The following is a 13,150-nucleotide window of genomic DNA, read 5'->3' as shown; positions in this document are numbered from 1 at the left end:
AGACCCAGAATAAATTGGCAAATAAATCTCGTTTTGAGTACGAAAAACAGTGTGTTTAATTTTTTTGATTTCTATTATGTTGGTTATTTAATAGTAACATTTGTACTGATTACAAATTTTAGATTTTAAAGCATTAATCCTAAAATTGGAAAACGTGTCATCAAACAAGTTTTCTGAGGGATGAGCGCTGTTAAATATCTTGTGCTTTTTTTTTCATTTTTAAATAAAAATTGGCATTTTTAAAATTTGGGAAATTTTGTCGTGGTTGGTACGACAAACGTCATATTGTACCATCTGAAATTTAAATTTTCACGATAGTAATTAGACAACTTGTGAAACTGAAGACAATTTTATGTCCCTCGAAATATTGGAAATTGTCCAAAGTAGACCCAAAATTTATTGCCGAATAAATTTAGTTCTGCGTACGAAGAAAATTTTTCACCTTTTTGACATTTATTTTATTATTTTTTTGACAACAACATTTGTATTGTAAGTCCTAGATTTTTAAGCATGAATCTCAAAATCAAAAATCGCGTCGTCAAACAAATTTTCTGAGAGATGAGCGCTGTAAATTATCTTCTATTTTTTTTTTTTCATTTTTAAATAAAAATTGTAATTTTTAGAATCTGGGGAATTTTGTCGTAGTTGGTACGACAAATGTCATATTGTAACATTTGAAGTCTAAATTTTCACAATAATAATTAACAATGTTTGAAACTGGAGACGATCTTATGCCCTCCGAAATATAGGAAATTGTTCAAAGTAGACCCAGAATTGATTTCCAAATAAATCTCGTTCTGAGTACGAAAAACAGTGTGTTTAATTTTTTTGATTTCTATTATGTTGGTTATTTTAATAGTAACATTTGTACTGATTACAAATTTTAGATTTTAAAGCATTAATCCCAAAATTGGAAAACGTGTCATCAAACAAGTTTTCTGAGGGATGAGCGCTGTAAAATATCTTGTGCTTTTTTTTTCATTTTTAAATAAAAATTGGAATTTTTAAAATTTGGGGAATTTTGTCGTGGTTGGTACGACAAACGTCATATTGTGCCTTTTGAAATTTAAATTTTCACAATAGTAATTAGACAACTTGTGAAACTGAAGACAATTTTATGTCCCTCGAAATATTCCAGTTGTCCAAAGTAGATCCAAAATTTATTGCCGAATAAATTTAGTTCTGCGTACGAAGAAAATTTTTCACCTTTTTGACATTTATTTTATTATTTTTTTGACAACAACATTTGTATTGTAAGTCCTAGATTTTTAAGCATGAATCTCAAAATCAAAAATCGCGTCGTCAAACAAATTTTCTGAGAGATGAGCGCTGTAAATTATCTTCTATTTTTTTTTTCATTTTTAAATAAAAATTGTAATTTTTAGAATCTGGGGAATTTTGTCGTAGTTGGTACGACAAATGTCATATTGTAACATTTGAAGTCTAAATTTTCACAATAATAATTAAAAATGTTTGAAACTGGAGACAATCTTATGCCCTCCGAAATATAGGAAATTGTTCAAAGTAGACCCAGAATTGATTTCCAAATAAATCTCGCTCTGAGTACGAAAAACAGTGTGTTTAATTTTTTTGATTTCTATTATGTTGGTTATTTTAATAGTAACATTTGTACTGATTACAAATTTTAGATTTTAAAGCATTAATCCCAAAATTGGAAAACGTGTCATCAAACAAGTTTTCTGAGGGATGAGCGCTGTAAAATATCTTGTGCTTTTTTTTTCATTTTTAAATAAAAATTGGAATTTTTAAAATTTGGGGAATTTTGTCGTGGTTGGTACGACAAACGTCATATTGTGCCTTTTGAAATTTAAATTTTCACAATAGTAATTAGACAACTTGTGAAATTGAAGACAATTTTATGTCCTTCGAAATATGGGAAATTGTCCAAAGTAGACCCAAAATTTATTGCCGAATAAATTTAGTTCTGCGTACGAAGAAAATTTTTCACCTTTTTGACATTTATTTTAATATTTTTTGACAACAACATTTGTATTGTAAGTCCTAGATTTTTAAGTATGAATCTCAAAATCAAAAATCGCGTCGTCAAACAAATTTTCTGAGAGATGAGCGCTGTAAAATATCTTCAATTTTTTTTTTTCATTTTTAAATAAAAATTGTAATTTATAAAATCTGGGGAATTTTGTCATAGTTGGTACGACAAATGTCATATTGTAACATTTGAAGTCTAAATTTTCACAATAACAATTAACAATGTTTGAAACTGGAGACAATCTTATGCCCTCCGAAATATAGGAAATTGTTCAAAGTAGACCCAGAATTGATTTCCAAATAAATCTCGTTCTGAGTTCGAAAAACAGTGTGTTTCATTTTTTTGACGTCGATTTTGTTGGTTATTTAATAGTGACATTTGTGATGTTTACAAATTTTAGATTTTAGAGCACGAACTCCAAAATTGGAAAACGTATCGTCAAATGAGGTTTCTAAGGGATGAGCGTTCTAAAATTTCTTGTAATTTTTTTCTTTAATTTTTTAATAAAAATTGAAATTTTTTAAATTTGGGGAATTTTGTCGTGGCTGGTACGACAAATGTCATATTGTAGGATTTGAAGTTTAAATTTTACAATAGTAATTAGCAACATGTGAAGCTGAAGACAACCTTATGTCCCCCGAAATATGAGAAATTGTCCAAAGTAGACCCAGAATTTATTGCCAAATAAATCTCGTTCTGAGTTCGAAAAACAGTGTGTTTCATTTTTTTTTGACGTCGATTTTGTTGGTTATTTGACAGTGACATTTGTGATGATAACAAATTTTAGATTTTAGAGCATGAATTCCAAAATTGGAAAACGTATCGTCAAATGAGGTTTCTAAGGGATGAGCGTTCTAAAATTTCTTGTAATTTTATTCTTTATTTTTTTAATAAAAATTGAAATTTTTAAAATTTGGGGAATTTTGTCGTGGTTGGTACGACAAATGTCATATTGTAGGATTTGAAGTTTAAATTTTACAATAGTAATTAGCAACATGTGAAGCTGAAGACAACCTTATGTCCCCCGAAATATGAGAAATTGTCCGAAGTAGACCCAGAATTTATTGCCAAATAAATCTCGTTCTGAGTTCGAAAAACAGTGTGTTTCATTTTTTTGACGTCGATTTTGTTGGTTATTTAATAGTGACATTTGTGATGATTACAAATTTTAGATTTTAGAGCACGAATTCCAAAATTGGAAAACGTATCGTCAAACGAGGTTTCTAAGGGATGAGCGTTCTAAAATTTCTTGTAATTTTTTTCTTTAATTTTTTAATAAAAATTGAAATTTTTAAAATTTGGGGAATTTTGTCGTGGTTGGTACTGGTACGACGAATGTCATATTGTAGGATTTGAAGTTTAAATTTTTACAATAGTAATTAGCAACATGTGAAGCTGAAGACAACCTTATGTCCCCCGAAATATGAGAAATTGTTCAAAGTAGACCCAGAATAAATTGGCAAATAAATCTCGTTTTGAGTACGAAAAACAGTGTGTTTAATTTTTTTGATTTCTATTATGTTGGTTATTTAATAGTAACATTTGTACTGATTACAAATTTTAGATTTTAAAGCATTAATCCTAAAATTGGAAAACGTGTCATCAAACAAGTTTTCTGAGGGATGAGCGCTGTTAAATATCTTGTGCTTTTTTTTCATTTTTAAATAAAAATTGGCATTTTTAAAATTTGGGAAATTTTGTCGTGGTTGGTACGACAAACGTCATATTGTACCATCTGAAATTTAAATTTTCACGATAGTAATTAGACAACTTGTGAAACTGAAGACAATTTTATGTCCCTCGAAATATTGGAAATTGTCCAAAGTAGACCCAAAATTTATTGCCGAATAAATTTAGTTCTGCGTACGAAGAAAATTTTTCACCTTTTTGACATTTATTTTATTATTTTTTTGACAACAACCTTTGTATTGTAAGTCCTAGATTTTTAAGCATGAATCTCAAAATCAAAAATCGCGTCGTCAAACAAATTTTCTGAGAGATGAGCGCTGTAAATTATCTTCTATTTTTTTTTTCATTTTTAAATAAAAATTGTAATTTTTAGAATCTGGGGAATTTTGTCGTAGTTGGTACGACAAATGTCATATTGTAACATTTGAAGTCTAAATTTTCACAATAATAATTAACAATGTTTGAAACTGGAGACGATCTTATGCCCTCCGAAATATAGCAAATTGTTCAAAGTAGACCCAGAATTGATTTCCAAATAAATCTCGTTCTGAGTACGAAAAACAGTGTGTTTAATTTTTTTGATTTCTATTATGTTGGTTATTTAATAGTAACATTTGTACTGATTACAAATTTTAGATTTTAAAGCATTAATCCCAAAATTGGAAAACGTGTCATCAAACAAGATTTCTGAGGGATGAGCGCTGTAAAATATCTTGTGCTTTTTTTTTTATTTTTAAATAAAAATTGGAACTTTTAAAATTTGGGGAATTTTGTCGTGGTTAGTACGACAAACGTCATATTGTACCATTTGAAATTTAAATTTTCACAATAGTAATTAAACAACTTGTGAAACTGAAGACAATCTTTATGTCCCTCGAAATATTCCTATTGTCCAAAGTAGATCCAAAATTTATTGCCGAATAAATTTAGTTCTGCGTACGAAGAAAATTTTTCACCTTTTTGACATTTATTTTATTATTTTTTTGACAACAACATTTCTATTGTAAGTCCTAGGGCCGGTTGCATAAAGGCAAATCAAATTTAATCTCTGATTAACTCCATAGTAACGATTGTTATTATCATAGTTACAATTGTTCTTAATCAGAGATTAAATTTGATTTGCGTTTATGCAACCGGCCCCTAGATTTTTAAGCATGAATCTCAAAATCAAAAATCGCGTCGTCAAACAAATTTTCTGAGAGATGAGCGCTGTAAATTATCTTCTATTTTTTTTTTTCATTTTTAAATAAAAATTGGAATTTTTAAAGCCTGGGGAATTTTGTCGTAGTTGGTACGACAAATGTCATATTGTAACATTTGAAGTCTAAATTTTCACAATAATAATTAACAATGTTTGAAACTGGAGACAATCTTATGCCCTCCGAAATATAGCAAATTGTTCAAAGTAGACCCAGAATTGATTTCCAAATAAATCTCTTTCTAAGTACGAAAAACAGTGTGTTTAATTTTTTTGACTCCTATTATGTTGGTTATTTAATAGTGACATTTGTACTGATTACAATTTTTAGATTTTAAAGCATTAATCCCAAAATTGGAAAACGTGTCATCAAACGAGTTTTCTGAGGGATGAGCGCTGTAAAATATCTTGTGCTTTTTTTTTAATTTTTAAATAAAAATTGGAATTTTTAAAATTTGGGGAATTTTGTCTTGGTTGGTACTACAAACGTCATATTGTACCATTTGAAATTCAAATTTTCACAATAGTAATTAGACCACTTGTGAAACTGAAGACAATTTTATGTCCCTCGAAATATTAGTGTTGTCCAAAGTAGATCCAAAATTTATTGCCGAATAAATTTAGTTCTGCGTACGAAGAAAATTTTTCACCTTTTTGACATTTATTTTATTATTTTTTGACAACAACATTTGTATTGTAAGTCCTAGATTTTTAAGCATGAATCTCAAAATCAAAAATCGCGTCGTCAAACAAATTTTCAGAGAGATGAGCGCTGTAAATTATCTTCTATTTTTTTTTTTCATTTTTAAATAAAAATTGGAATTTTTAAAATCTGGGGAATTTTGTCGTAGTTGGTACGACAAATGTCATATTGTAACATTTGAAGTCTAAATTTTTACAATAATAATTAACAATGTTTGAAACTGGAGACAATCTTATGCCCTCCGAAATATAGGAAATTGTTCAAAGTAGACCCAGAATTGATTTCCAAATAAATCTCGTTCTGAGTACGAAAAACAGTGTGTTTAATTTTTTTGATTTCTATTATGTTGGTTATTTAATAGTAACATTTGTACTTATTACAAATTTTAGATTTTAAAGCATTAATCCCAAAATTGGAAAACGTGTCATCAAACAAGTTTTCGGAGGGATGAGCGCCGTAAAATATCTTGTGCTTTTTTTTCCATTTTTAAATAAAAATTGGAACTTTTAAAATTTGGAGAATTTTGTCGTGGTTGGTATGACAAACGTCATATTGTGCCATTTGAAATTTAAATTTTCACAATAGTAATTAGACAACTTGTGAAACTGAAGACAATTTTATGTCCCTCGAAATATTCCTATTGTCCAAAGTAGACCCAAAATTTTTTGCCGAATAAATTTAGTTCTGCGTACGAAGAAAATTTTTCACCTTTTTGACATTTATTTTATTATTTTTTTGACAACAACATTTGTATTGTAAGTCCTAGATTTTTAAGCATGAATCTCAAAATCAAAAATCGCGTCGTCAAACAAATTTTCTGAGAGATGAGCGCTGTAAATTATCTTGTATTTTTTTTTTCATTTTTAAATAAAAATTGTAATTTTTAGAATCTGGGAAATTTTGTCGTAGTTGGTACGACAAATGTCATATTGTAACATTTGAAGTCTAAATTTTCACAATAATAATTAACAATGTTTGAAACTGGAGACAATCTTATGCCCTCCGAAATATAGCAAATTGTTCAAAGTAGACCCAGAATTGATTTCCAAATAAATCTCGTTCTGAGTACGAAAAACAGTGTGTTTAATTTTTTTGATTTCTATTATGTTGGTTATTTAATAGTAACAGTTGTACTGATTACAAATTTTAGATTTTAAAGCATTAATCTCAAAATTGGAAAACGTGTCATCAAACAAGTTTTCTGAGGGATGAGCGCTGTAAAATATCTTGTGCTTTTTTTTTCATTTTTAAATAAAAATTCGAATTTTTAAAATTTGGGGAATTTTATCGTGGTTGGTACGACAAACGTCATATTGTACCATTTGAAATTTAAATTTTCACAATAGTAATTAGACAACTTGTGAAACTGAAGACAATTTTATGTCCCTCGAAATATTCCTATTGTCCAAAGTAGACGCAAAATTTATTGCCGAATAAATTTAGTTCTGCGTACGAAGAAAATTTTTCATTTTTTTGACATTTATTTTATTATTTTTTTGACAACAACATTTGTATTGTAAGTCCTAGATTTTTAAGCATGAATCTCAAAATCAAAAATCGCGTCGTCAAACAAATTTTCTGAGACATGAGCGCTGTAAATTATCTTCTATTTTTTTTTCCTTTTTAAATAAAAAGTTTTATTTTTTTAAATTTGGTTAATTTTGTCATGGTTGGTACGACAAATGTCAGATTGTAAAATTTTCGCAATAATAATTAATAACGTGTGAATATGAAAATGATATTCTATATATTCATTCTTTTGACGTTAATTCCAATTGTCATTTGACAGTGACATTTGTGCTGACTACCAACCTTGACAAACGTATTTTCACTTTGAGAAATTTGACTTACCACTATCCTAATAACCATGATTCTCCCTCACCGCCTCACTTCCCGTTTACCCACCCATCACAGCGCCGCCACCGCGTTCCTGCGATAATCACCCGCACCCATAACTGCAATTCTAGTCTGAACCCCTCGACTCTACGTCGTGTCAAACGAAAAACAAAAATTCCGCCGTGTTTACCGTCGACGTGTAAATACGGCGACACGGAACGTCATTAATAAATCATGGGGATCACCTGGGCGGCGACGGGGCTGCGGATTGCCGCCCCCTCGCGAAGACCTGTCGGAAATTGTAAATTCAATTCCTTCGGCAAACCCTGACGAATTAACGGCAGCTTTTCGCTCGGCCCGCAATAAAATCAATTAAAGTTTTGATTGGTTCGCGAAGCGTTCCAATTTTCCTCGGGGTAGATTTGTTGCATTCGTAATGAGCTCGCGATTGTTCCTGCTCTCGGCCGCAAAACATGACGGAAGCCTTTTTCTCGTCTGGATATCGGGGCGCAAAGTTCAAGGAGAACACTATTAATAAGACTCACCTAGATGCGCCCCTTTAAACTGCCCAAATACCAAGGAAAGGTTAGGGGCGAAGCGACCCGAGCATGTCCAGATCCATATTTCCAGCTCCAGTTGCACTTTCCTGTAACAAAGGTGTATTGTGAATGGGACAGGGCAACACGTGACTGCGATGGTTAATAAAGGCGGCCCGGAGCGCTCAATAATGACGTCAGGGGTTTTCGAGTATATTGAAAACGGCGGAAACGGACAAAATTGATTCGAAAGATGTCGGGCTGGGTTTTGAATACAGTGGAATGAAAACACATACGTTATATTCTGCGATGTACATCAGTGGTTTTTTTGACGCATTTGGTTTCACTAGATGAAGTCTGAACTCAGATTTTCTTTCTTACCATGACCCATATTTTTAGTTTTCATTAATGCAAAGTTCAAAGGTTGTTCCCTTATTGCGAGAAATTGCCAGCGTACCCTCCAAAGTTCACGTTTAATAAAAATTGAAGATTTCGTTTTGAAATTACAGACACACAAGATCCGTAAATTCTGCTGAAAGGAAGTGTTGGGCGTCATAAGCTCCGCCTTTCATCTCACATACAATGAGATGATTCGTTACAGTAAGAAGTGGGTGGGCGGGGCTTAAATATTTTCCATAAAGTTTAGAACTATAGATAGCAGATACCAATTCTCACATTATATACATGTTAAACATCTCCGAACCTAAACTATTAGAATTTATTTAGTAAAAAAAATTTACACCCATCGTTTTTTTTCCTTTTTTTAAGAACCGAATCCCACCCACCAACCTCTTCATTCTTATAAAAGAATGTATAAAAAGCTATACTCAGCCCCACCCACTCACCCGTTCTCCAATTTTATTCTTCTGAAATAAGAAATAAATCTTACAGCAAATAGTATACCCAAAAAATTAATAGGGTGGGTGGGTGGGTGGCGCTAGTATTTGTTGTGATAAAACTAATTTTGGTGAATGACTGAACAATATTAAGAGTAGTTACTGGCATAACTTAATAAATATTATCTAGTCTCAATGAAAGGTGGACCCTATACCGAAGAGAAATAAAATCGTTAGAATGAGAACAACGCGGGTGGGCAAAGGTAGTAACTATCTGCTAAGGTAAGACTGAATTTGGTAAATGTATATCCTTTAAAAAAATAAAGGGTGGGTGGGTGGGGCTAGTACTTGTTAAGATAAGACTGATTGTGGCAGATGACATACCTCTAACAAAATAGAGGGCGGGTGGGCGGGGTTAATATTTGCTAAGATAAGACAAATTTTGGCAAATGGTTTACCTTCTAAGAACATAGAAGATCGGGCTAGAAGTTGCCAAGATAAAACTGAACAATATTAAGAGTAATCACTGGAATAAAGAGGGGGTGGGTGGGCGGGGCTATTGTTTGTTTTTGGAATCAGCACGTCAAGATCTATAACCCTGAATTTTTTGAGAATTTTTAGGCGACTTTTTTAGTAAATGACATACCTTCTAAGAAAATGAAGGGTGGGTGGGCGGGGCTAATCTTTGCTAAGTTAAGACTGATTGCTGCAAATAACATATCTCCTAAGAAAACAGAGGGTGGGTGGGTGGGGCTAGTACTTGCTAAGATAAGACTGATTGTGGCAAATGACATAACCTTTAACAAAATAGAGGGCGGGTGGGCGGGGCTAATATTTGCTAAGATAAGACTAATTTTGGCAAATGGTTTACCCTCTAAGAACGTAGAAGATCGGGCTAGAAGTTGCCAAGATAAGACTGAACAATATTAAGAGTAGTCACTGAAATAAAGAGGGGGTGGGTGGGTAGGGCTATTGTTTATTTTTGGAATCAGCACATCAAGATCTATATCCCTGAATTTTTTAAGAATTTTTAGATGACTTTTCCAAAAATGAAATTTTCCGCTTTGTACATATACCCTAACCTAACCCCGCCCTCCCACCCCGCCCCTATTTCAGTGATTCATTTAATCTGCCTTCAATGAAAATTGTATCTTATTGTGAACAGAAATAAAATCGTTAGAATGAGAACAGGGCGGGTGGGCGGGACTAGTACTTACTAAGATAAGAGTAATTGTGAGCAATGTCATAACCTTTAAGAAAATAGAGGGCGGGTGGGCGGGACTAGTTTTTGTTGAGAATAGACTGATTTTGGTAAATGACTGAAGAATATTAGGAGTAGTCAATGAAAAAAAAACAAACTTAGTCCCGCCCACCCACCCGTTCTTTAATTTTTTTCTACTGAAATAAGAAATAAATCTTATAGTAAATAGTATACCAAAAAAATTACAATGAGCACTTTTTTATTTTTTTTTTAACGGCCTACGTTCTATTAGTTCCAATTTCTACTCTACGAAAGAACATGTAATTAACCCCGCCCACCCACACCGCCTCCATCTCAGTGACCCATTTTATCCAGTCAGAATGAAACAAGGATCTTATACTGAACAGAAATGAGATCGTTAGAATGACAACGGGGTGGGTGGGCGGAGCTAGTACCTGCCAAAATAAGACTGATTTTAGTAAATGACATACCTTCTAAGAAAATGAAGGGTGGGTGGGCGGGGCTAATCTTTGCTAAGATAAGACTGATTGCTGCAAATAACATACCTTCTAAGAAAACAGAGGGTGGGTGGGTGGGGCTAGTATTTGCTAAGATAAGACTAATTTTGGCAAATGGTTTACCCTCTAAGAACCTAGAAGATCGGGCTAGAAGTTGCCAAGATAAAACTGAACAATATTAAGAGTAATCACTGGAATGAAGAGGGGGTGGGTGGGCGGGACTATTATTTGTTTTTGGAATCAGCACGTCAAAATTTATAACCCTGAATTTTTTGAGAATTTTTAGACGACTTTTCCAAAAATGAAATGTTTCGCTGTGTATATAGACCCTAACCTAACCCCGCCCACCCACCCTGTCTCCCTTTCAGTGATTCATTTAATCTGCTTTCAGTGAAAACTATATCTTATAGTGAACAGAAATAAAATCGGTAGAATGAGAACAGGGCGGGTGGGTGGGGCAAATAGTATACCGCAAAAATATGACTATTAACAATTTTTTTTCTTTTTTCTTAACAGCCTACGTTCTATTAGTTCCTGTTCCCACATTACAAAAAACCATATAACAATTAATATCGCCCACCCACCCCATCACCCTTTTAGGGAATCATTTTTATCTAGTCTGCCTGAAAGGTGGTTTTATAGTAAACACTTCAATTTTCCAACTTTTGAATTTTTCAATTTTTAGATTTCGCAATGCGATTTGATGAATTACTAGAGTTTTAATATCTCAGTTTTTGGATTTGCAACTTTTCGTTTGGGTTTTTTTTCAATTATTCGATTTTATTTTTTGTTTCGGTTTATTTTCTTATTTTTTCAATTTTTCAGTTGTTCAATGTTCTGATTTTCTTAATTATTTTTCAATTCTTGGATTTTTCAATTTTTCGATTTGCAATTTTTCGGTTTTCAATGAAATTAAGGTCAAAAAATCGAAAAATTTGCTACATTTTACAATTCAATGGCTTTCCAATTTTTCGATTCGATTCATTTTCTCTTATTTCCAATTTTGATGCATGAATTTTTTTCGATTTTTAGTTTTTCAGTGTTTCGATTTTCAACTTTTCGATTTTTTAATTTTTGGTCTCGTTTTTTATTTTCATTATTTTCACAGTTTCTGGATTTGCCAATGTTCCGAACTTAATTTTATATTTTCAATTTCATTTTGTTCAATATTTCGCTTTGCAATTTTTCAATTTTTTTTTTTTGTTTATTAAATTTTACGATGTGCTTCTCTTCGAGTTTTCATTTTTCAATCCTAGATTTTTCAGTTTCTAATTTCTTGAATTTTTTTATTTTCAATTGTTCGTTTCCGTTTTTTATTTTCAATATTTCGTCAATTATTTGACTTTTCAATGTTTCGATTTTATAATTTTTTGTTTTTTCATTTTTTCAATTTTCAGATTTTGAAATTTTTCGATTTTTCGATGTTCCGACTTTTTTCAATCTCCTATTTTCCAATTTTTATTTTTTTTTGTTTCTTCAATTTACGATATGTATCATACTTTTCGAGTTTTCATGTAAAAATTTTTCAGCTTCTCAACTTTCCAACTTACGAATTTTTCAATTTTTAGATTTTTCAATTTACCAGTTTTCAATTTTTCAAGCTGCAGTTTTTCGCTTCGGTTTATTTTCTTTATTTTTTCAATTTTTTAGTTTTTCGATGTTCTGATTCTCTAATTTTTCTTTTTTCAACGTCAAATGCTCCAATTTTTAGATTTTTATATCCTTGGGGTTGCAATTTTTCCCTTTTCAATTCCTTGATTTTTCACCTTTCAGAGTTTTAATTTTTAGTTTTTTAATCATAGATTTTTAAGTTTTTAGTTTTTTTAATTTTTGATCAGCTATTTTTGTAGTTCTCATTTTAAATGTTTATCTAATAATAATAATTACAATTTAAAAAATGTTTCGCTTGTTCAATTTTATGATATTAGAATTTTTCCATTTTTCAATTATTGGATTTTTTAATTTTTGATTTTTAGATCTTTCAATGTTACAGTTTTACGACTTTCTTCGAAAATTTTGACGATTGCATAATTTTCCGATTTTCACAATTTTTGGGGGTCCATTTTTCGATTTATCTTCTTTCCAATTTTTCGATTCATTAATTTTTTGTCGATTTTTTCTTTGTTCAGTTGTTCTGTTTGCAATTTTTCGATTTTCCACTTTTCCATTTTGCAATTTTTCTGTTTAAAATTTTTCGAGTTTTCAATTTTGAAAATTTCAATTTCTTGATTCTTTAATTTTTCATTTCTTCAAGTTTTCGATTTTCAGTTTTTGCTTTCGACTTTTTGTTTTCTTTATTTTTACAATTTCTCTATTTTTTATTGTCCCATTTTATATTTTTTTGTTTTTTCAATTTTAATTTTTTTAGTTTTTCGTTTTTTCAATTTTTCGATTAGCAATTTTTCAGTTTTTTTTTGCTTTTTCAATTTTTAGATTTTGCTATTTTTCAATTTTTCGTTTGTAATTTTCGATTTCCGATTTTTCAAGTTTTATTTGTTTTTGTTTTTAATTTTACGATAGACATCTTATGGAGTTGAATTATATTCCTATTTTTAAAAATTTCAAGAAATTCCAATTGCACACCGAATATTCCGAAAATATTGTTTCGTCACCATATTTTTG

The 13,150-nt window shown here is 31.0% G+C and overlaps 1 long non-coding RNA gene across 1 annotated transcript in view; it reads right to left on the bottom strand.

Annotated features, from left to right (window-relative positions):
• LOC135133320 (uncharacterized) overlaps nucleotides 1-13,150 on the bottom strand; it is a 68,855-nt gene that overhangs the window by 50,024 nt on the left and 5,681 nt on the right. Inside the window, exon 2 of the long non-coding RNA XR_010281168.1 lies at nucleotides 7,983-8,083. This is a non-coding gene — a long non-coding RNA (uncharacterized LOC135133320). The remainder of the gene's footprint in view (nucleotides 1-7,982; nucleotides 8,084-13,150) is intronic.

This window comes from Zophobas morio, unplaced genomic scaffold, assembly GCF_036711695.1.
Source record: "Zophobas morio isolate AGI-343-1 ecotype UQ-CSIRO unplaced genomic scaffold, CSIRO_AGI_Zmor_V1 ptg000021l, whole genome shotgun sequence".
NCBI classification, from domain to species: domain Eukaryota; kingdom Metazoa; phylum Arthropoda; class Insecta; order Coleoptera; family Tenebrionidae; genus Zophobas; species Zophobas morio.
The sequence above is the reverse complement of the archived record's forward strand: the minus strand, read 5'-3'. Positions and strand labels throughout refer to the sequence as shown.